We start from the raw sequence: 23,858 nt of genomic DNA, 5'->3' as shown, positions 1-23,858 counted from the left end.
AGGAGCCTCCTGTATAAATAAACACCCCCATAGTGTTCTGGTCATCAGTTACAGTACTGTACAGTTGGTGAAGTGTAAAACTTGACTGTGGACCAGAAACTCCGTCTCAGATGCACCATGAAATGGTAGTTTGGTTTGATTTTTTTCTCATGATTATCATTTTGCACTGATGATTTAACCAGAAAAGCTTCAGACCAACCTGGAACTGCCAGTCACCTCACATTGTCTGTGATAGAAGATTTAATACATATCACCAACCTCTAATATACAGCAGTGATTGTGTATGTTGTCAATAAACAACCAACTGAAGCCAAACCTTAAAGTCAGTGGTGTTTCATCAATCCATTTCCAGGTTCCCTCTTCGTCTCTGTCAGTCAAACCAATCCAAGTTTCTACCTCAGTGAGGTTTGACAAGAATGTCTGTTTTCAAAAAAGGGAAAAAAGCCTTATTATTTATATTGTTGTTTGAACAACAATATGCAGTTTACATAGGATTACTCTGAACATATTTGATAAGAATCCATTTAACTATTATTATTATTGAAATATAATAATAATATAATCATTATCATAATTTTTTCTTGTTTGATAAACTTACATTTTAGATTTATTTAAAAAAACTTTTTTGAGGTGCCCTTTTGTTTTTTCAGAATCTCACTTGTACAGTCCTTCTTTGATCCTTTAATGCATTATGGGTTGTTATGTCTTGTTATTTGTACAAATAGATAAACTAAAGAAAAAAAAACAAAACAAAACAAAAAAAATATTGACAGCACAAAGCTTAGTAGAAGCTAGTGGTGTAACAGAACGTAGTTGATCTGTGATCTGTATGAATCGCCTCCCACAGTTCAGCATGAATGTGAACCGCGGATAAACTGCAAAATGTAATGTCTCATTGGAGACAAAGTCAACAAACTGATGTAGCTACAAGTCATGGACAGACAGCGTGCCACTAACAGGATTTTGAAGAACAACAACCAAACCAGCATCTAGTGGGTCCTTAGTGACATCTGCAGCTATGTTAACATGATGTTTAATGTGCTGCAGCTGAGCAGCTAATTAGTGATCTAGCTGCTGACTGACATTAGCGGTGCACTTTTCCCTGGTGAATGTTTGTTTGGCGGCTCATTCAACAAGCTAAACTGCAAAACAAGACGTGTGCTCATGTTTGTAAGTTATCATCAAGTTTTGATGATGTGGACACAGGCTATTTTTTCATTCACTACCATGTTTAAAAGAAAAAGGTATCATGCCTCATATTGCATTTTAATTTAACAATTTCGTACTGAATATTTGATATATTTTAAGGTTTTATTTAAACATTGGAGATTTTGAATATTTTCACAGAAGACCACTGGCAAAAGTTCCTTGCTTTAAGTCTTTTACAGAATAAATGGAAAGCAAAGTTATATTTGTCTCCTTTTTCTTTTTTTCTTCTTTTTCCGAAAAATGATCCGATCCGTGACTCAAAACCATGATACGATCTGAACTGTGAGTTTTGTGATCTGTTGCACCCCTGGTGGGAACTGATTCCCCCAGACTGACCTGTATTTGTCCTCATTTACAAGCACATTTATGTAGTGACTGCTAACGTTAGCACTATTTGAATACTTATTAATAACTATTTTTATTTATAAACTTCATCTTTCTCAAGAATCAGGGAATAAGAAATGTCATATGTGCATAAATTACTGTATACAGAATTCCTGTTGCCAGACATCATCATGTTTTTTCTTAAACTGATACACAGATCTGTACTCATTAAATACTTGCAGTGTATGAGTGACTGCTTCTGGAGTTTGATTAAAACATAGTGAAAGGTTAAAAGAATGTTAGCTAGCTTGCTAAAGATGAAATGAAATACTTTGATTTTAAGGCAAATGTGCAAACTTAAGAATACCAGCAAAACATGCTACAGAGCAGCACAAGTTCATTCAAATCATTTGAATTATTGTTGTCAAGGTGTTGAACACCAATGATCCATAAAAATAAATAAATAAGTATTTTAGCTTTTTTCAAGGTACAGGAAGATTGCAATTAGGTACAGTTTCTTTGCAAGCATACAAACAAACAGTCTGTACCTGTTCTTCAGTGCTGTCTATAACCACCAGATCTGCTCCTTTCTCTCTGCAGTCCTGTCTACCTCTTGACCAGGAACCAGACTCATTGGAGAGGAAATAACAGGAACATCTGAACATCCTCCATCCTGCAGGACAAGTTTTCTCTGTAACACACAACATTAGAAATTAGACAAGAATCAAGTCTGTCTGTTTCCAAAGTATGAGGGTTAAAACAACATAACATGTGACTAGAGTTGACTTGTTGATATTCTACCAACTATGGAGCATTTCTGGTGCTGATTTTTAGCTGCAGTTTTGTGGTATGCATACAATTTTTGTGATTATTGCATTTTTCAAATTATTTTGATGACATCAGTTTTTATTTGAAGATAATAGAACAAACTGTTGATTTCAGCTCATTCTTTCTGTGTCTCCATGTCAGATTTTGAGATGGGATACTAATACTGGATGACACCACAGAAATAAACACATAAAGGTTTATCAAAATCTCAAATCTCAAAATCTCCCGCTCACTTTCTCTGACAGCTAGTTTGACTCACTGTTGGATCATGAGCTCAATACCAAGGTTTGGCCAGCAGATGCCTCCCTTTGAATGTATAAAATGCTTTGAAACCATTCTCAGCAGTTCTTCCAAAGCGAGTGGCAAAAGCTTTGTGTCTCCAATCACAACCTGCTTTAAATCATCATACAAGGATCTCACAAAGCTCAGCTTTCACACCACCAGATGAAAGTAAAATTTGAATCAACAAAAATTCATGTAATACCACCACTAACATTACATTTGAGTCAGAGTCTTGCACCAGGTAGCTCAAAAAATCATCAGTGCTTTAATCCTTTTATAAAACTTTAAATCAGCCTACAGTTAAACCAATGAACTTTGTGCTATTAAGCAAACATCTGTTTATCCTAGTTAAGACTAACCTGACTTGTTTTTTGGTCATGTGAAAGTAACAAATAAAGTGTTGTTAACTGAGTGTGTAGTCTGTTGATTATAGGTCAGGTTTCATGTTACATTAACAGGTCAAGTCAGGTGCAGGTCTCTAAAACTGGACTTGTGAGTGCTTTGTTTTGAATAAGACAATCAGAGATTGTCTGAAGTACTTCTGAGTAACGTTGGACCAGTGGAAGAGAAAACATCCTTCTTCAATAAAAGTATACACTAGATCAGTAATTTTTTGTTTTTAATTAAATAAAAATATCTTAAATATTTCCTTAGATTATAACATCTATTAAATGTAAGAAAAAATGTTAACCTTCCCACTACAATCATAGTTTTGTTATTGTACACAACATATTGATCTTCCATAAAAACTAGTTTTCAGTCAGCATCATTTGTATGTGATTTTTGGCTACAGACCAAAAATATGACAACCTGTAAGGCACCTTAACATTTGGGGATGCTGTCTTAAAACACAAATAGTTAAGTAAGTAGTTAACTCCGAGATACTGAAGTAGGATACTTCACTACTTATGTCCTGATGACTCGGATCAAATAAGGTGCTTGAATTTATGATATAACTAATGATATACAAGCCACTTTATGTTCACTTTGAAGTCAGATCTTTTGTATATTTGGTTAAAAAGTAAAACTTTTCTAGACGTCTACTGTACTAACTGTACTGTCTTTGCTTTACTGTGCTGAATGATGTATGTGCAGTTTGTTTTCACATTCATCATCTGAAGGGAAAGTCTCTCTGTGCTCAACTTCTCACCTTAAATCTGAGTTTACCAGCATGATTTGTGACATCACAAGTAGTTTGGAAGCTAATCCTGGTCAAGTGATGAATTACCTCAGAGTGATGTGGAAACATTTGTTTCAGGATCATTTTAGTGGCAATTTTCAGGCTTGAACAAAGTTAATTACATGTGATACACATAACTATTTGAGTAACACTTCTTTGACACCCATGTTTATAATGTATTATAAACATATTTATAATGCATTATAATCTGCTTATAGCTGTACAATTATGTTATAAGCACTCAAATATTCATAATGCTTTATAACAATAATCATAACACATAATAAAGCATTTTATAATGACTTATAAGGCCAAGTATCATAATACTTCATTGCTGGTCACACGCTGACATTTTTTGCAAGGGTCATAGTGTTTTATAATTCTCATAGTTGTAATACATTAAAATCACTGTTATAATGCATTAAAATGTGATTATAAGTTACTCTAAGTGGTCATTGGGTGTTTTAAGTGAAGTAATGAAATTCTCGAGGTATGGGCAGATATAATACATTACACGCTGGTTATAAGTCATTATAAGTGGTCATTGTTTGCTTTAAGTGAAAAATACCATTAAATCTATGCAAGAACACAAAACATTGTAAAATTAATTTATTTGTCCACTACTGTCCCTGTCATCTGCTGTCAACACCACCATTCCTCCCAGGTGTCAGGCTCCTCATTCACTTCAACTCATTTTGAGGACCAAGTCTAAATATAATACTTATGAAATATAAACAAAACAGCAATATTATTCTATGTAATAGATTTTTCTGAGTCAAAGTTACTTGTTTTTTTTTGAGCCAATATACCTAATTTTCAAATTATGAGTGTAGGCAGGCTTCTTTAGATTAATCTAAAGAAGCCTGCCAGCAGCAGGATCAGCACCTCGGAGAGCTGATCAAGTCCTGACAACTGTGTATGATTATTTTTTACATGATTAAAATTAATTATTTGATTTTTTTTTTAACAGTGATTATTGAGACATTATAATCATTTTATAATGCATTACAACTATGAGAATTATAATACACTATGATCACTATGAAAAAAAAAGGTCAGTGAGTGATCAGCAATTATGAAGTATTATGATACTTGGCCTTATAAGTCATTATAGAATACATCATAATGTGTTATGATTATTGTTATAGAGCATTATGAATATTTATGAGTGCTTAGAACTATAATTATACAATGCTATAAGCAGATTACACTGCATTACAAGTATGTTTATAATGTATTATAATCATGGGCGTCATATCAAGTGTTACCACATTTTGCATTGTAACATGCTAAACTTACTGTAGCGTGTTACAAAAGTCACATTTAGCATGTTAGCATGATATTATTGGTTAGAACGCTAACATGCTAAATGTTGACGGTGTTTGGAATTTCCTGATGACAAAAATTTTAAAATGTTTGAAGATGAGTAAATACAAGAACGAATCCACAAAGTTATTTTACAGTTACAATCAACAAGTTACAACAAACTTGTTGATTGAAGATCATTTGTATAATTAATAGGACAGATTCCCATCATCTTCTATTTTCAGCATAGTGTTCTCTGTAGGTGCTCTTCTACAATGTGTGTGCAGTACTGTATAGCCACAGATGTCACTCACTGTGTACAGACAAACTCTGAAGCTTGTCCATCTCTTTAGTTATTTCAGTGAGGTTGGCAAGCAGCAGGTCTCTCTCTTCAGACACGGAAGAAAGGTTGTTATTACTGTCCTGGAGACGCTCAGTCAGGTTGTTTATGACAACGGAGTCTAAAATAAATCAAAAGACATGTCACATTTATGTATATTTAGTCACTTATCTCAAATACCATTTTAAAACTTTTAAAATGTACATTTTCAGTAATTACAGCTTCCAGTATCATTTTAAAGCAAATAGCTGTCAGGAGTAGCGGAGCAGGTGTGTCAGAGTCTGCTCTCCCCCCTCACCTGTTGCTGTGGGAATTATCCAATCATTCAGTCTCACTCTCTGCTCTGCCACACCCCTCATTAGTTCAACCACCTTCACCTGGCGCTCCCACCTGCTCATCATCTGCAATTTAGCCAGTATATAAGCTGCGTCGGCCCACTCCCTCCTTGTCAGATTGTCTACACTACTATACTAAGTCATCTTGCTTTCTTCACTGGACTGCCTTCCTGGTTTCTGATCAGCTTGTCTTCGACCATCGCTCCTCGTCTCTGCCCCGGTAAACCCACCAGCCTTCTGTCCCTGACTCTGAGTTCTGCCTGCCTGTTCCCTGGTCTTTGTCTGCTGTGGGAGTGGAAGATCGGGGTTCAATTTCCGGTGGAGTCATACTCCTTAGAACTGTGTTTCTCCGACCGTGCTTATATTGCCTTGACATCGTGTGAAATAAAGACTGCTAAGTTTATACCAGTGTCATTTGTGCTGCTATTGGGTCCATCCTATACCCGTTACAAGGTGGACCCAAACACAGGACAAAACAACCAGAATACACTGAAAGAAGTCTCTTTAATACAGCAGAACAAAACCAGACTGAACAGAGCAGAACTTAACAGAACAAAGGATCCAACAAGACTGAACTGAAACACAGAACTGAAATACTAACTGAACTAATGAGGAGAGTGGAAGAGTGGAAGGAAAAGCAGGCTGAGAATACAGGAGGAAACACACAGGGCAAACTCAAGCTGGTAGCTCCCATGGATGTATAAAGAGATCTGGATACAGGAACAGTGCTGGGCAGTACTGTATAGCCACAGATGTCACTCACTGTGTACAGACAAACTCTGAAGCTTTTCCATCTCTTTAGTTATTTCAGTGAGGTTGGCAAGCAGCAGGTCTCTCTCTTCAGACACGGAAGAAAGGTTGTTATTACTGTCCTGGAGAACCTCAGTCAGGTTGTTTATGACAACGGAGTCTAAAATAAATCAAAAGACATGTCACATTTATGTATATTTAGTCACTTATCTCAAATACCATTTTAAAACTTTTAAAATGTACATTTTCAGTAATTACAGCTTCCAGTATCATTTTAAAGCAAATAGCTGTCAGGAGTAGCGGAGCAGGTGTGTCAGAGTCTGCTCTCCCCCCTCACCTGTTGCTGTGGGAATTATCCAATCATTCAGTCTCACTCTCTGCTCTGCCACACCCCTCATTAGTTCAACCACCTTCACCTGGCGCTCCCACCTGCTCATCATCTGCAATTTAGCCAGTATATAAGCTGCGTCGGCCCACTCCCTCCTTGTCAGATTGTCTACACTACTATACTAAGTCATCTTGCTTTCTTCACTGGACTGCCTTCCTGGTTTCTGATCAGCTTGTCTTCGACCATCGCTCCTCGTCTCTGCCCCGGTAAACCCACCAGCCTTCTGTCCCTGACTCTGAGTTCTGCCTGCCTGTTCCCTGGTCTTTGTCTGCTGTGGGAGTGGAAGATCGGGGTTCAATTTCCGGTGGAGTCATACTCCTTAGAACTGTGTTTCTCCGACCGTTCTTATATTGCCTTGACATCGTGTGAAATAAAGACTGCTAAGTTTATACCAGTGTCATTTGTGCTGCTATTGGGTCCATCCTATACCCGTTACAAGGTGGACCCAAACACAGGACAAAACAACCAGAATACACTGAAAGAAGTCTCTTTAATACAGCAGAACAAAACCAGACTGAACAGAGCAGAACTTAACAGAACAAAGGATCCAACAAGACTGAACTGAAACACAGAACTGAAATACTAACTGAACTAATGAGGAGAGTGGAAGAGTGGAAGGAAAAGCAGGCTGAGAATACAGGAGGAAACACACAGGGCAAACTCAAGCTGGTAGCTCCCATGGATGTATAAAGAGATCTGGATACAGGAACAGTGCTGGGCAGTACTGTATAGCCACAGATGTCACTCACTGTGTACAGACAAACTCTGAAGCTTTTCCATCTCTTTAGTTATTTCAGTGAGGTTGGCAAGCAGCATGTCTCTCTCTTCAGACACGGAAGAAAGGTTGTTATTACTGTCCTGGAGAACCTCAGTCAGGTTGTTTATGACAACGGAGTCTGAAATAAATCAAAAGACATGTCACATTTCTGTTTATTCAGTCACTTATCTCAAATACCATTTTAAAACTTTTAAAATGTACATTTTCAGTAATTACAGCTTCCAGTATCATTTTAAAGCAAATAGCTGTCAGGAGTAGCGGAGCAGGTGGACCCAAATGCAGGACAAAACAACCAGAATACCCTGAAAGAAGTCTCTTTAATACAGCAGAACAAAACCAGACTGAACAGAGCAGAACTTAACAGAACAAAGGATCCAACAAGACTGAACTGAAACACAGAACTGAAATACTAACTGAACTAATGAGGAGATGAGGTGCAGCTGGGCAGATGGGTGAGGGGAATTAAGAGATGAAACAGAAGAACGGAAAAGAAGCTGATAAGCTGGGAAAACACTGGGAAAAGGACAGGGCTAATGAGGATGATGCAGGCAGGTGAGAAGGGAAGAGTGGAAGGAAAAGCAGGCTGAGAATACAGGAGGAAACACACAGGGCAAACTCAAGCTGGTAGCTCCCATGGATGTATAAAGAGATCTGGATACAGGAACAGTGCTGGGCAGTACTGTATAGCCACAGATGTCACTCACTGTGTACAGACAAACTCTGAAGCTTGTCCATCTCTTTAGTTATTTCAGTGAGGTTGGCAAGCAGCAGGTCTCTCTCTTCAGACACGGAAGAAAGGTTGTTATTACTGTCCTGGAGACGCTCAGTCAGGTTGTTTATGACAACGGAGTCTAAAATAAATCAAAAGACATGTCACATTTATGTATATTTAGTCACTTATCTCAAATACCATTTTAAAACTTTTAAAATGTACATTTTCAGTAATTACAGCTTCCAGTATCATTTTAAAGCAAATAGCTGTCAGGAGTAGCGGAGCAGGTGTGTCAGAGTCTGCTCTCCCCCCTCACCTGTTGCTGTGGGAATTATCCAATCATTCAGTCTCACTCTCTGCTCTGCCACACCCCTCATTAGTTCAACCACCTTCACCTGGCGCTCCCACCTGCTCATCATCTGCAATTTAGCCAGTATATAAGCTGCGTCGGCCCACTCCCTCCTTGTCAGATTGTCTACACTACTATACTAAGTCATCTTGCTTTCTTCACTGGACTGCCTTCCTGGTTTCTGATCAGCTTGTCTTCGACCATCGCTCCTCGTCTCTGCCCCGGTAAACCCACCAGCCTTCTGTCCCTGACTCTGAGTTCTGCCTGCCTGTTCCCTGGTCTTTGTCTGCTGTGGGAGTGGAAGATCGGGGTTCAATTTCCGGTGGAGTCATACTCCTTAGAACTGTGTTTCTCCGACCGTTCTTATATTGCCTTGACATCGTGTGAAATAAAGACTGCTAAGTTTATACCAGTGTCATTTGTGCTGCTATTGGGTCCATCCTATACCCGTTACAAGGTGGACCCAAACACAGGACAAAACAACCAGAATACACTGAAAGAAGTCTCTTTAATACAGCAGAACAAAACCAGACTGAACAGAGCAGAACTTAACAGAACAAAGGATCCAACAAGACTGAACTGAAACACAGAACTGAAATACTAACTGAACTAATGAGGAGAGTGGAAGAGTGGAAGGAAAAGCAGGCTGAGAATACAGGAGGAAACACACAGGGCAAACTCAAGCTGGTAGCTCCCATGGATGTATAAAGAGATCTGGATACAGGAACAGTGCTGGGCAGTACTGTATAGCCACAGATGTCACTCACTGTGTACAGACAAACTCTGAAGCTTTTCCATCTCTTTAGTTATTTCAGTGAGGTTGGCAAGCAGCAGGTCTCTCTCTTCAGACACGGAAGAAAGGTTGTTATTACTGTCCTGGAGAACCTCAGTCAGGTTGTTTATGACAACGGAGTCTAAAATAAATCAAAAGACATGTCACATTTATGTATATTTAGTCACTTATCTCAAATACCATTTTAAAACTTTTAAAATGTACATTTTCAGTAATTACAGCTTCCAGTATCATTTTAAAGCAAATAGCTGTCAGGAGTAGCGGAGCAGGTGTGTCAGAGTCTGCTCTCCCCCCTCACCTGTTGCTGTGGGAATTATCCAATCATTCAGTCTCACTCTCTGCTCTGCCACACCCCTCATTAGTTCAACCACCTTCACCTGGCGCTCCCACCTGCTCATCATCTGCAATTTAGCCAGTATATAAGCTGCGTCGGCCCACTCCCTCCTTGTCAGATTGTCTACACTACTATACTAAGTCATCTTGCTTTCTTCACTGGACTGCCTTCCTGGTTTCTGATCAGCTTGTCTTCGACCATCGCTCCTCGTCTCTGCCCCGGTAAACCCACCAGCCTTCTGTCCCTGACTCTGAGTTCTGCCTGCCTGTTCCCTGGTCTTTGTCTGCTGTGGGAGTGGAAGATCGGGGTTCAATTTCCGGTGGAGTCATACTCCTTAGAACTGTGTTTCTCCGACCGTTCTTATATTGCCTTGACATCGTGTGAAATAAAGACTGCTAAGTTTATACCAGTGTCATTTGTGCTGCTATTGGGTCCATCCTATACCCGTTACAAGGTGGACCCAAACACAGGACAAAACAACCAGAATACACTGAAAGAAGTCTCTTTAATACAGCAGAACAAAACCAGACTGAACAGAGCAGAACTTAACAGAACAAAGGATCCAACAAGACTGAACTGAAACACAGAACTGAAATACTAACTGAACTAATGAGGAGAGTGGAAGAGTGGAAGGAAAAGCAGGCTGAGAATACAGGAGGAAACACACAGGGCAAACTCAAGCTGGTAGCTCCCATGGATGTATAAAGAGATCTGGATACAGGAACAGTGCTGGGCAGTACTGTATAGCCACAGATGTCACTCACTGTGTACAGACAAACTCTGAAGCTTTTCCATCTCTTTAGTTATTTCAGTGAGGTTGGCAAGCAGCAGGTCTCTCTCTTCAGACACGGAAGAAAGGTTGTTATTACTGTCCTGGAGAACCTCAGTCAGGTTGTTTATGACAACGGAGTCTAAAATAAATCAAAAGACATGTCACATTTCTGTTTATTCAGTCACTTATCTCAAATACCATTTTAAAACTTTTAAAATGTACATTTTCAGTAATTACAGCTTCCAGTATCATTTTAAAGCAAATAGCTGTCAGGAGTAGCGGAGCAGGTGGACCCAAATGCAGGACAAAACAACCAGAATACCCTGAAAGAAGTCTCTTTAATACAGCAGAACAAAACCAGACTGAACAGAGCAGAACTTAACAGAACAAAGGATCCAACAAGACTGAACTGAAACACAGAACTGAAATACTAACTGAACTAATGAGGAGATGAGGTGCAGCTGGGCAGATGGGTGAGGGGAATTAAGAGATGAAACAGAAGAACGGAAAAGAAGCTGATAAGCTGGGAAAACACTGGGAAAAGGACAGGGCTAATGAGGATGATGCAGGCAGGTGAGAAGGGAAGAGTGGAAGGAAAAGCAGGCTGAGAATACAGGAGGAAACACACAGGGCAAACTCAAGCTGGTAGCTCCCATGGATGTATAAAGAGATCTGGATACAGGAACAGTGCTGGGCAGTACTGTATAGCCACAGATGTCACTCACTGTGTACAGACAAACTCTGAAGCTTTTCCATCTCTTTAGTTATTTCAGTGAGGTTGGCAAGCAGCAGGTCTCTCTCTTCAGACACGGAAGAAAGGTTGTTATTACTGTCCTGGAGAACCTCAGTCAGGTTGTTTATGACAACGGAGTCTAAAATAAATCAAAAGACATGTCACATTTATGTATATTTAGTCACTTATCTCAAATACCATTTTAAAACTTTTAAAATGTACATTTTCAGTAATTACAGCTTCCAGTATCATTTTAAAGCAAATAGCTGTCAGGAGTAGCGGAGCAGGTGTGTCAGAGTCTGCTCTCCCCCCTCACCTGTTGCTGTGGGAATTATCCAATCATTCAGTCTCACTCTCTGCTCTGCCACACCCCTCATTAGTTCAACCACCTTCACCTGGCGCTCCCACCTGCTCATCATCTGCAATTTAGCCAGTATATAAGCTGCGTCGGCCCACTCCCTCCTTGTCAGATTGTCTACACTACTATACTAAGTCATCTTGCTTTCTTCACTGGACTGCCTTCCTGGTTTCTGATCAGCTTGTCTTCGACCATCGCTCCTCGTCTCTGCCCCGGTAAACCCACCAGCCTTCTGTCCCTGACTCTGAGTTCTGCCTGCCTGTTCCCTGGTCTTTGTCTGCTGTGGGAGTGGAAGATCGGGGTTCAATTTCCGGTGGAGTCATACTCCTTAGAACTGTGTTTCTCCGACCGTTCTTATATTGCCTTGACATCGTGTGAAATAAAGACTGCTAAGTTTATACCAGTGTCATTTGTGCTGCTATTGGGTCCATCCTATACCCGTTACAAGGTGGACCCAAACACAGGACAAAACAACCAGAATACACTGAAAGAAGTCTCTTTAATACAGCAGAACAAAACCAGACTGAACAGAGCAGAACTTAACAGAACAAAGGATCCAACAAGACTGAACTGAAACACAGAACTGAAATACTAACTGAACTAATGAGGAGAGTGGAAGAGTGGAAGGAAAAGCAGGCTGAGAATACAGGAGGAAACACACAGGGCAAACTCAAGCTGGTAGCTCCCATGGATGTATAAAGAGATCTGGATACAGGAACAGTGCTGGGCAGTACTGTATAGCCACAGATGTCACTCACTGTGTACAGACAAACTCTGAAGCTTTTCCATCTCTTTAGTTATTTCAGTGAGGTTGGCAAGCAGCATGTCTCTCTCTTCAGACACGGAAGAAAGGTTGTTATTACTGTCCTGGAGAACCTCAGTCAGGTTGTTTATGACAACGGAGTCTGAAATAAATCAAAAGACATGTCACATTTCTGTTTATTCAGTCACTTATCTCAAATACCATTTTAAAACTTTTAAAATGTACATTTTCAGTAATTACAGCTTCCAGTATCATTTTAAAGCAAATAGCTGTCAGGAGTAGCGGAGCAGGTGGACCCAAATGCAGGACAAAACAACCAGAATACCCTGAAAGAAGTCTCTTTAATACAGCAGAACAAAACCAGACTGAACAGAGCAGAACTTAACAGAACAAAGGATCCAACAAGACTGAACTGAAACACAGAACTGAAATACTAACTGAACTAATGAGGAGATGAGGTGCAGCTGGGCAGATGGGTGAGGGGAATTAAGAGATGAAACAGAAGAACGGAAAAGAAGCTGATAAGCTGGGAAAACACTGGGAAAAGGACAGGGCTAATGAGGATGATGCAGGCAGGTGAGAAGGGAAGAGTGGAAGGAAAAGCAGGCTGAGAATACAGGAGGAAACACACAGGGCAAACTCAAGCTGGTAGCTCCCATGGATGTATAAAGAGATCTGGATACAGGAACAGTGCTGGGCAGTACTGTATAGCCACAGATGTCACTCACTGTGTACAGACAAACTCTGAAGCTTTTCCATCTCTTTAGTTATTTCAGTGAGGTTGGCAAGCAGCAGGTCTCTCTCTTCAGACACGGAAGAAAGGTTGTTATTACTGTCCTGGAGAACCTCAGTCAGGTTGTTTATGACAACGGAGTCTAAAATAAATCAAAAGACATGTCACATTTATGTATATTTAGTCACTTATCTCAAATACCATTTTAAAACTTTTAAAATGTACATTTTCAGTAATTACAGCTTCCAGTATCATTTTAAAGCAAATAGCTGTCAGGAGTAGCGGAGCAGGTGTGTCAGAGTCTGCTCTCCCCCCTCACCTGTTGCTGTGGGAATTATCCAATCATTCAGTCTCACTCTCTGCTCTGCCACACCCCTCATTAGTTCAACCACCTTCACCTGGCGCTCCCACCTGCTCATCATCTGCAATTTAGCCAGTATATAAGCTGCGTCGGCCCACTCCCTCCTTGTCAGATTGTCTACACTACTATACTAAGTCATCTTGCTTTCTTCACTGGACTGCCTTCCTGGTTTCTGATCAGCTTGTCTTCGACCATCGCTCCTCGTCTCTGCCCCGGTAAACCCACCAGCCTTCTGTCCCTGACTCTGAGTTCTGCCTGCCTGTTCCCTGGTCTTTGTCTGCTGTGGGAGTGGAAGATCGGGGTTCAATTTCCGGTGGAGTCATACTCCTTAGAACTGTGTTTCTCCGACCGTGCTTATATTGCCTTGACATCGTGTGAAATAAAGACTGCTAAGTTTATACCAGTGTCATTTGTGCTGCTATTGGGTCCATCCTATACCCGTTACAGTACAATCTGACCAATTATGGATCCAGCGCACGAACCCTCACCGCTGAGTTGCCTTGAAAGGATTGAAGGTGTCCTTCAACAGCATGAGGCCATGATGACAACAGCTGTGGCTGAAACCAAACAGGCAGCAGCAGCCCACGAGCAGGCGCTAACAATGTTAGCTGGACAGCTGCAGCAGTTAACAGCCCTGCTAACCCAAGCCCCTCAAGCCTCTGGGGCTGCTTCTCCTCCTGCTCCGCCTGCTACCGCTCCTGCACTTGCTCCAGCCCCTTTGCCACCCATGGATGCCCCTGAGCCCCGGGTGGGAATCCCGGAGCGCTACGAGGGTGACCGAGAGACCTGTGGCCCTTTCCTCACCAACTGCTCTCTCCTGTTTGCTCTGCAGCCCCGCACCTTCGCCACTGAGGGAGCGAAGGTTGCATTCGTCATCAACCATCTGACGGGCAGAGCTCGGTTATGGGGGACAGTGGGAGAGACGGTCACCAGCCTGTGCTTCCTTTGACCTGTTTGCCACAGAGCTTCGCAAAGTGTTTGGCTTGGATACCTGTGGTCCTGAGGCAATCGGAGGTCTGATTGGACTGAAACAGGGCGAGAGAACAGTGGCAGACTATTCCATAGACTTTCGCACCAGAGCCAGCCGAAGCAAGTGGAACAACTCGGCCCTCTGCGACGCATTCCTCAACGGGTTGGCCGACTACATCAAGGATGAACTGGTTTCCCATGACCTGCCCACCACGTTGGATGGGGTGGTTGAGTTGGCCACCCGCATCGACCTCCGCATCCAGGCCCGGCGACGAGAGAAGCGTCAAGGGGAAGGCCATCACCCTCTGCTGTCCCGCTCCCATGGGGGTGCCGTCGCAGCCAACTCTGCCTCCTCTTCAGCTCTGCAGACAGGGGATCCTGAGCCTATGCAGCTGGGACGCACCTCCCTCACCCCAGAGGAGAAGGAGCATCGCCGTAAGGCCAATCTCTGCCTTTACTGTGGAGCAGCAGGGCACTTCATCTCCAGATGTCCAGCAAAGAAAAGCCAGGGCTCATCAGTAATGGGGGAGATCCTGGTGAGCCCAACTTCCCTAGTGTCTCCCCGTCCCCAAAGAGCTCTGCTCCAGGCCCGGCTCCTCCTTCCGGACGGTCCCCACACCATGGCTACCTTCATTGACTCTGGGGCTGATGCCTGCATTATTGACGAGGAGCTGGCCCTTCAGTTGGGGCTCGGGCGGGTTCCTTTGCCACAACCGGTTCCCGCTAGAGCCCTAGATGGACACATCTTGGGCAACGTCACACATCAAACCTCCCCTGTCCATCTGCTGCTCTCTGGCAACCACCACGAAACAATCCAGTTTCACATCCTGAGCTCACTCCGTCTGCCTCTCATCCTGGGGTATCCTTGGCTCCGTCTTCACAACCCTCACATCGACTGGGTCACGGGGGCCATTCAAGGGTGGAGCCCCTCCTGTCATCTCAGGTGCCTGCAGCAAGCCTCCTTGCCACTTCACTCCCCCAGCCCCAGCTCCTCGCCCGATCTCTCCAGGGTGCCGCCGGAGTACCACGACTTCTGCCTAGTCTTCAGTAAAGCCAAAGCCACATCTCTGCCTCCGCACCGTCCCTATGACTGCGCTATTGACCTCTTGCCTTGGACTTCACCCCCCAAGGGGCGCCTGTACTCCTTGTCTGAGCCTGAGAGAAAAGCCATGGAGACTTATATCAATGACTCTCTGGCTGCGGGTCTCATCCGTCCTTCTTCCTCTCCTGCCGGGGCGGGTTTTTTCTTCGTGGAGAAGAAGGACAAGACCCTGAGACCCTGCATTGACTACCGAGGGCTAAATGACATTACTATCAAGAACAGGTACCCGCTGCCACTCATCTCCTCCGCCTTTGAACTGCTCCAGGGGGCCACCATTTTCACCAAGCTCGACCTGCGCAACGCCTATCACCTTGTCCGCATCAGAGAGGGAGACGAGTGGAAGACGGCCTTCAACACCCCGACAGGGCACTACGAGTACCTCGTCATGCCATTCGGCCTCACCAATGCCCCCGCCGTCTTCCAGGCCCTGGTAAATGACGTTCTTCGAGACATGCTCAACCGGTTCGTCTTTGTCTACCTGGATGACATTCTCATCTTCTCCCAGTCCAGAGATGAACACATTCACCATGTCCAAGCCGTCCTCCAGTGCCTCCTTGAGAACTCCCTGTTTGTTAAAGCTGAGAAGTGTGAGTTCCATGCCTCCTCAGTGTCCTTCCTGGGGTACATAGTTGCAAAAGACAGTGTACAGATGGACCCAGCTAAAGTCTCTGCCGTCACCTCCTGGCCTGTTCCTGAGTCCCGCAAACAGCTTCAGTGCTTCCTGGGTTTTGCCAATTTCTACCGCCGCTTCATCCGCAATTACAGCTCCGTGGCAGCTCCTCTTACCACCCTGACCTCCTCCAAGGTGCCTTTTCAGTGGTCACCTTCCACTGACAAAGCCTTCCAAACTCTCAAGACACGGTTCACCTCAGCACCCATCCTTCAGATGCCCGACCCTGATCGCCAGTTCATTGTGGAGGTGGATGCCTCTGATGTGGGGATAGGGGCTGTCCTGTCCCAGCGCTCTGCCACTGACCAGAAGCTCCACCCATGTGCCGCCTTCTCTCGGCGTTTGTCGCCCGCCGAGAGGAATTATGATATTGGCAACAGGGAGCTGCTGGCGGTGAAGATGGCTCTTGAAGAGTGGCGGCATTGGTTGGAGGGTACCAAAGAGCCTTTTCTGGTCTAGACTGACCACAAGAACTTGGAGTACATCCGATCGGCTAAAAGACTGAATTCCCGCCAAGCCCATTGGTGCCTGTTCTTTGCCCGGTTCAACTTTACCCTCTCCTACCGCCCTGGGTCTCGTAATGCCAAGCCCGACGCCCTGTCTCGGCAATTCCAGAGAGTGGAGGAATCTGGAAAGAGGCCAGAGCCCATCCTCCCTGGGTCCTGTCTTATCACCGCGGTGACCTGGGACATCGAGGAGAGGGTGAGAGCAGCGGCTGAGGGACAGCCTGGTCCCAGCTCCTGCCCGCCAAACTGCTTGTTCGTCCCTCCAGCCTTGAGGTCAGAGGTGCTGCAGTGGGCCCACTCCTCCAAGCTCTCCTGCCACCCTGGTGCTCGACAGACACAGCATGCCCTCCTCCAGCGCCTCTGGTGGCCCAGCTTGAAAGAGGACACCCAGGACTTCGTCAAAGCCTGCCCAGTCTGTAATCAACACAAGACCTCCCGCCGGGCCCCAGCAGGACTTCTGCAGCCTCTTCCTGTTCCCCACCGCCCGTGGTCCCACATCTCCATGGACTTTGTGACAGGCCTTCCCTCTTCTGAAGGCCATACTGTCATCCTGACCATTGTGGACCGCTTCAGTAAAATGGCCCACTTCGTGCCTCTGCCCAAGCTCCCTTCAGCCAAGAGAACTGCTCAGTTGGTCCTGCTCCACATATTCCATCTTCATGGCCTCCCTGTCGATGTGGTGTCAGACCGTGGGCCTCAATTCGCCTGTTTTTTGGAGAGAGTTCTGCAGTCTCCTGGGTGCCACCGCCAGTCTGTCCTGCGGCTTCCACCCTCAGATCAATGGGCAAACGGAGCGCATGAACCAGGAGTTGGAAACGGCCCTGCGGTGCATGGCCTCCCAGAACCCCTCCTCCTGGTCCTCACAGCTGTTGTGGGTAGAATATGCCCACAACTCCCTCATCTGCTCTGCTACCCGCCTCTCTCCTTTCCAATGTGCATACGGCTATCAACCACCGTTGTTCCCCACCCAGGAGAAGGAGGTTTCCTGCCCATCCGTCCAAGCCTTCATCCGCCGCTGCCGCAGAACCTGGCTCCGGGCCCGTTCCATCCTCCTTGGGTCTGTGGACCACTACACTGCCGCCGCCAACCGCCGCCGCACCCCTGCACCTACTTACCAAGCGGGTCAGCGAGTGTGGCTCTCCACCCGAGACCTGCCCCTCCATGTGGAATCCAGGAAGATGGCACCTAAACACATTGGACCCTTCACTATACAGAAAGTCATCAACCCCGTTGCAGTACGGTTGAAGCTCCCGTGCTCTATGCGCGTCCATCCTACCTTCCATGTCTCCAAGGTGAAGCCGGTCCATGACAGTCCCTTGGCCCCTGCAGCACCGCCACCACCTCCTCCACGCATTGTTGACGGGGGTCCGGTCTACACGGTGCATCGCCTGATGCGCTCCCGCCGGCGGGGGAGAGGCCTTCAGTACTTGGTGGACTGGGAGGGGTATGGCCCAGAAGAGAGATCCTGGGTTCCTGCTCGTTTCATCGTCGACCCCAACCTCATTGCTGATTTTCATCGGTGTCATCCTGACCAGCCAGCTAAGATGCCTGCCCGTCGGGGAGCCCGCACTTTGCCTCCACCAGACCGGCCTCTGGGGGACCGTTCTTTGGGGGAAGCTACAGATGATGGAGAATCCCTCCACCAGACCCCCTCCACCCACCCGGCTGAGGAAATGGACTGGTCCGACTCCCAGGAGTTGTAGGCCCTTCTCCTGCCCTGTTTATAGTGCCTTTTTAGGGATGTCGGGAGCCATCCCTTGAGGGGAGGGTTCTGTCAGAGTCTGCTCTCCCCCCTCACCTGTTGCTGTGGGAATTATCCAATCATTCAGTCTCACTCTCTGCTCTGCCACACCCCTCATTAGTTCAACCACCTTCACCTGGCGCTCCCACCTGCTCATCATCTGCAATTTAGCCAGTATATAAGCTGCCTCGGCCCACTCCCTCCTTGTCAGATTGTCTACACTACTATACTAAGTCATCTTGCTTTCTTCGCTGGACTGCCTTCCTGGTTTCTGATCAGCTTGTCTTCGACCATCGCTCCTCGTCTCTGCCCCGGTAAACCCACCAGCCTTCTGTCCCTGACTCTGAGTTCTGCCTGCCTGTTCCCTGGTCTTTGTCTGCTGTGGGAGTGGACGATCGGGGTTCAATTTCCGGTGGAGTCATACTCCTTAGAACTGTGTTTCTCCGACCGTGCTTATATTGCCTTGACATCGTGTGAAATAAAGACTGCTAAGTTTATACCAGTGTCATTTGTGCTGCTATTGGGTCCATCCTATACCCGTTACAAGGTGGACCCAAACACAGGACAAAACAACCAGAATACACTGAAAGAAGTCTCTTTAATACAGCAGAACAAAACCAGACTGAACAGAGCAGAACTTAACAGAACAAAGGATCCAACAAGACTGAACTGAAACACAGAACTGAAATACTAACTGAACTAATGAGGAGATGAGGTGCAGCTGGGCAGATGGGTGAGGGGAATTAAGAGATGAAACAGAAGAACGGAAAAGAAGCTGATAAGCTGGGAAAACACTGGGAAAAAGACAGGGCTAATGAGGATGATGCAGGCAGGTGAGAAGGGAAGAGTGGAAGGAAAAGCAGGCTGAGAATACAGGAGGAAACACACAGGGCAAACTCAAGCTGGTAGCTCCCATGGATGTATAAAGAGATCTGGATACAGGAACAGTGCTGGGCAATACTGTATAGCCACAGATGTCACTCACTGTGTACAGACAAACTCTGAAGCTTTTCCATCTCTTTAGTTATTTCAGTGAGGTTGGCAAGCAGCAGGTCTCTCTCTTCAGACATGGAAGAAAGGTTGTTATTACTGTCCTGGAGAACCTCAGTCAGGTTGTTTATGACAACGGAGTCTGAAATAAATCAAAAGACATGTCACATTTATGTATATTTAGTCACTTATCTCAAATACCATTTTAAAACTTTTAAAATGTACATTTTCAGTAATTACAGCTTCCAGTATCATTTTAAAGCAAATAGCTGTCAGGAGTAGCGGAGCAGGTGGACCCAAATGCAGGACAAAACAGCCAGACCGAACTGAAAGAAGTCTCTTTAAGAAGGATACAGGTGTGCAGGCACAGCAAAATGGAACAAAACAAAACCAGACTGAACAGAGCAGAACTTTACAGAACAAAGGATCCAACAAGACTGAACTGAAACACAGGACTGAAATACTAACTGAAATAATGAGGAGATGAGGTGCAGGTGGGCAGATGGGCAGAGAAACTCGAGTGAGGGGAATGAGGAGATGAAACAGAAGAACGGAAAAGAAGCTGATAGGCTGGGAAAATTCTGGGAAAAAGGCAGGACTAATGAAGATGATTCAGGCAGGTGAGAAGGGAAGAGTGGAGGGAAAAGCAGGCTGAGAATACAGGAGGGAAAACACTGGGCAAACTGGATACAGGAAGAGTGCTGGGCTTTGAAGTAAATTTGACATAGTGGCCAAACCGGGTAACTGCAACATCACATGATGCACACTGGCCCAAAAAGATTTTTTCCATCGACTAACATTGTGAGAGAGACGTTTGTAAATCAGTGGATACATTTTTTGAGCGTCACAACCCCTGTGAAATGACTGGTTTCATTATCATAATTTGATCCGTTCGGTCCAATCGCATTTCAAAAGTCTAGAAGAGCTACACGATTGAATTATTTTATCCCCATTCAAGTTAGCCAGAGGGCTAAACCAGAAGTAGCCGGCCCGGCCGGCGTAAGTCACTAGTGCGCTTGCTCTATGGGCCACACAGGTGGCTTCATGCACCACTGAGCAGTGGTGAGGACAAGCCTCCTTGAACGCCCCTAGGGGATCTTACCTCTTTCCTTTCCTCATGGAAAGCTTCATTAAAAGGCTCTTGTTGGTTTTGACCTGATTCAAAAGAATGTTGTAGTTCTCCTTTAACATCTACCAATTCTTCCTCTTTGGTTTCAGGTTGCTGATGGGACACCTTAGCTCCGTCCCTGGCTATCTGTAGTTGCTATCGTATGTCTCATATGTACTTTTGGTCAGCTTCTCTAAATTTGGCATAGACTCCGACCTTAGCTTTCAGTTCTTTTATTTCCTCTACTGCCCACTTAAGGAGGTTATCAGGCCTGTCAAGTCGATCTATTGTTGTGGCAAGCTCATGATTACATTCTTGGAGGGATTGTTCTAGCCTTTCGCTCTTTCCCTTCAACTCAGCTTTCCCTCCTTCTTCTGGAAGCTCACTAGCAGCCTCATCTGGTGCATTACATTGAGCCTGCGGCGCTTCTGCTCTGGCTAAAGCCTGTTCAAGTTGCTGGTTTTGTCCCCTTCCTGTAGTCGTGCAGCTTCTCTTTCAGCTGAGTTGCAAAGCCAGGCACCAACTCTTCAGTCATATACCCCAACACTGATTCCAGGTTCTCAAAGAAGTCTCTTCAACTTTAGGATTCAGACGTGGCTGGACTCGCCATGTCTGATTTAGTATGATTAGGCTTATAGGTAGTTTGGGTAAGGCAGACATAGACTGTGCGATTTCTTCTGGCGATCGCCTATAATATATATATATATATATATATATATATATATATATATATATATATATATATATATATGTGTGTGTGTGTGTGTGTGTGTGTACATATACACACACACACACACACACACACACACACACACACACACACACACACACACACATATATATATATATATATATATATATATAATATAGCCAATTATATATATATATATTCATAAAAGTACAGTATGCATTTTTCTGAATAAAATAAATAATAAATAATCTGCTGGCCTAATTTTTAAAAGTACATATTTGTGAAAACTTTATATAGTATTTGTGTCACATAAAAGCTTGTTATCTTTTATCTTCATAATTTTCCTTTACATAGTGGTTGAAAACAATGTTACTTTCCCTCCCTACAATGCAAAAAATGTTTTGGTGTGTCACGCTATTGTAAGGTCAAAAGTTTAACATCTAGCTCAGAAAAGGAGATAAACAAAAAAGAGAAAATGATCAGAGGTGCAAAGGGACTTTATGGTGAGGTATTTGAAAAAAGATATTGAAGTGGAAAATGCACCTGCAACAAGTCCAGCCCCACCTGCATTAGGGATGAAGGGTATTAACAGAAAGCTTAGCTTAAACATGTGGCAAACGCAGCCACTAATAGCTACCACCTAGCTTTAACTTTAACATACAATTATTAGCTTGTTTAAAATCTAACACAACATGTCCTGACAGAAGCAGCTGAGTCTGGAGATGGAAGTAGCTGTGTCAGGGAGGAGGAGAGACCCAGCCTGAAGATAAGTGGAGTGGGAGAGGCTAGCTGTGCTGGAGAGGAAAGGGAAGAAGACACAGCAGCCGCCCTGGAGTCAGAGCAGCAGGCGGATGATGTGAGCACAAGTGAAATAGCATCAGAGACTAATTATAGTGATCCTTGGTTTATTCTTTATACTCTTCATTTAAATGAGTTGGGCAAAATCTGGACAAATAGACATGGGGCTGCTTTGACCAGCATGATGAAGTGAAATAGAATGATAATTGTTCACATAGCACTGATGGTTAAAATTTATAATGATATGACCGAAAAAATAAAATCCGCATTTTGTGGATAGTAAAAGATCATTATGATAATTGCCAATTAATGGAAAGTAGAATTGAAAAGGCAATTTTATTGTTACCAGTATTTCTTTTTGCATGTGAAAACAGCTGCATCTAAATAAAAAGAACTAAATGTAAATAATAATAATAATAATAATAAAAACAAGATAATACAATCTGCAGTATAGTAATGATGTTTTTAATTTTAGTTTTATTTATATGAGTTACAGTAGGATTTGTAACTGCAAATGTGGATAGTGCGTCTATGATTGTGATTTTAAGCCAAACGGTGCATAATGTTGACCATCTTATTTTCAATATCCAGAAATTCAACTTAAAGCCCTTATGTGTAGACTTTTATGCAGATATAGTATATTTCAAATGATGGCATACGCGGCTTTTTGTAGAAACATTAGACAGTCTGATGAAAATCTTCCTGGGTAAGAGTATGAGTTGAGGTTATCTCCTAGAAAACACTGCATCATGTCAGGGAGAGTCCTGCTTTTAAATTGGACAAAAAGGGTGAATGTGAATGTGATTAGCCACGACTGTCACCAACCTCTGAAACCAACCTACCTATAATGTACATGATAGTTTATGATAATGGGTTCTTTCTACTCCCTCTGGCCATGAAAATACCAAGGTGAGTCAGCCTTGACTGCATTACCTTTTTCATGAAAATTGAGTCCTGCCTGCCTTGACCCACTCTGTCTTGACAAATTCTGAAGCCTCTGCTTTTTAGTCATTTCAATGAGGCAGGGCTTGACATTAACCTCTTGAGGCACTTGTCCATCGGACAAGTAAATTTACCTTTCAGTTGCACAAAAGTCACCTGTCAATTTACTTTTTTCATTTTGTTTGCAAATGCAGAACGCAGAATTCAGATGAACAAACAGTTGACAGCAAACAGTGTCAACATATGAATAATTCAATTTATGAATTTTATTGAAGCCATTACTTCCCTCCTTGAAATGAAACAAGTGCACAAAAATTAGGTAAATAAATATCAACAATATTTATTTACCTAATTTTTAAATATTAACAATATTTATTTACAACACATAAATAAATGGAGGCTTTATGGATGGATAGATGGACCGATCAGTCTTGATCTTAAAAACAAATCTGGATTCTCACACGGTGTATATGGTCCTGAATACAGATCAGTTTTTGAAATATAACAAAATAACAAAACTGACTTATGAAGAATTAATTTGCTCAAACCTAAAGACAACAGTTTGACTGATAGATGAATCAGTCTGATGAACAATGAATCAGCATTTTGTTGACTAATAACTGAAACTATCTGTTAGTTTTAGTGCTGTGTTTACAACAGTTACTGAGGTCAACAACCTTTTAATGGCTTAGGAAAACATCATGTTAATAGAGC

General features: G+C 43.5%; 1 protein-coding gene across 1 annotated transcript in view; it reads right to left on the bottom strand.

Annotated features, from left to right (window-relative positions):
• LOC137193091 (CD209 antigen-like protein C) overlaps nt 1-23,858 on the bottom strand; it is a 50,161-nt gene that overhangs the window by 1,198 nt on the left and 25,105 nt on the right. The window lies entirely within an intron of this gene.

This window comes from Thunnus thynnus, chromosome 11, assembly GCF_963924715.1.
Source record: "Thunnus thynnus chromosome 11, fThuThy2.1, whole genome shotgun sequence".
In the NCBI taxonomy this organism is placed as follows: Eukaryota; Metazoa; Chordata; class Actinopteri; order Scombriformes; family Scombridae; genus Thunnus; species Thunnus thynnus.
Note: the sequence above shows the minus strand (reverse complement) of the source record. Positions and strands in the feature narration are given on the sequence as shown.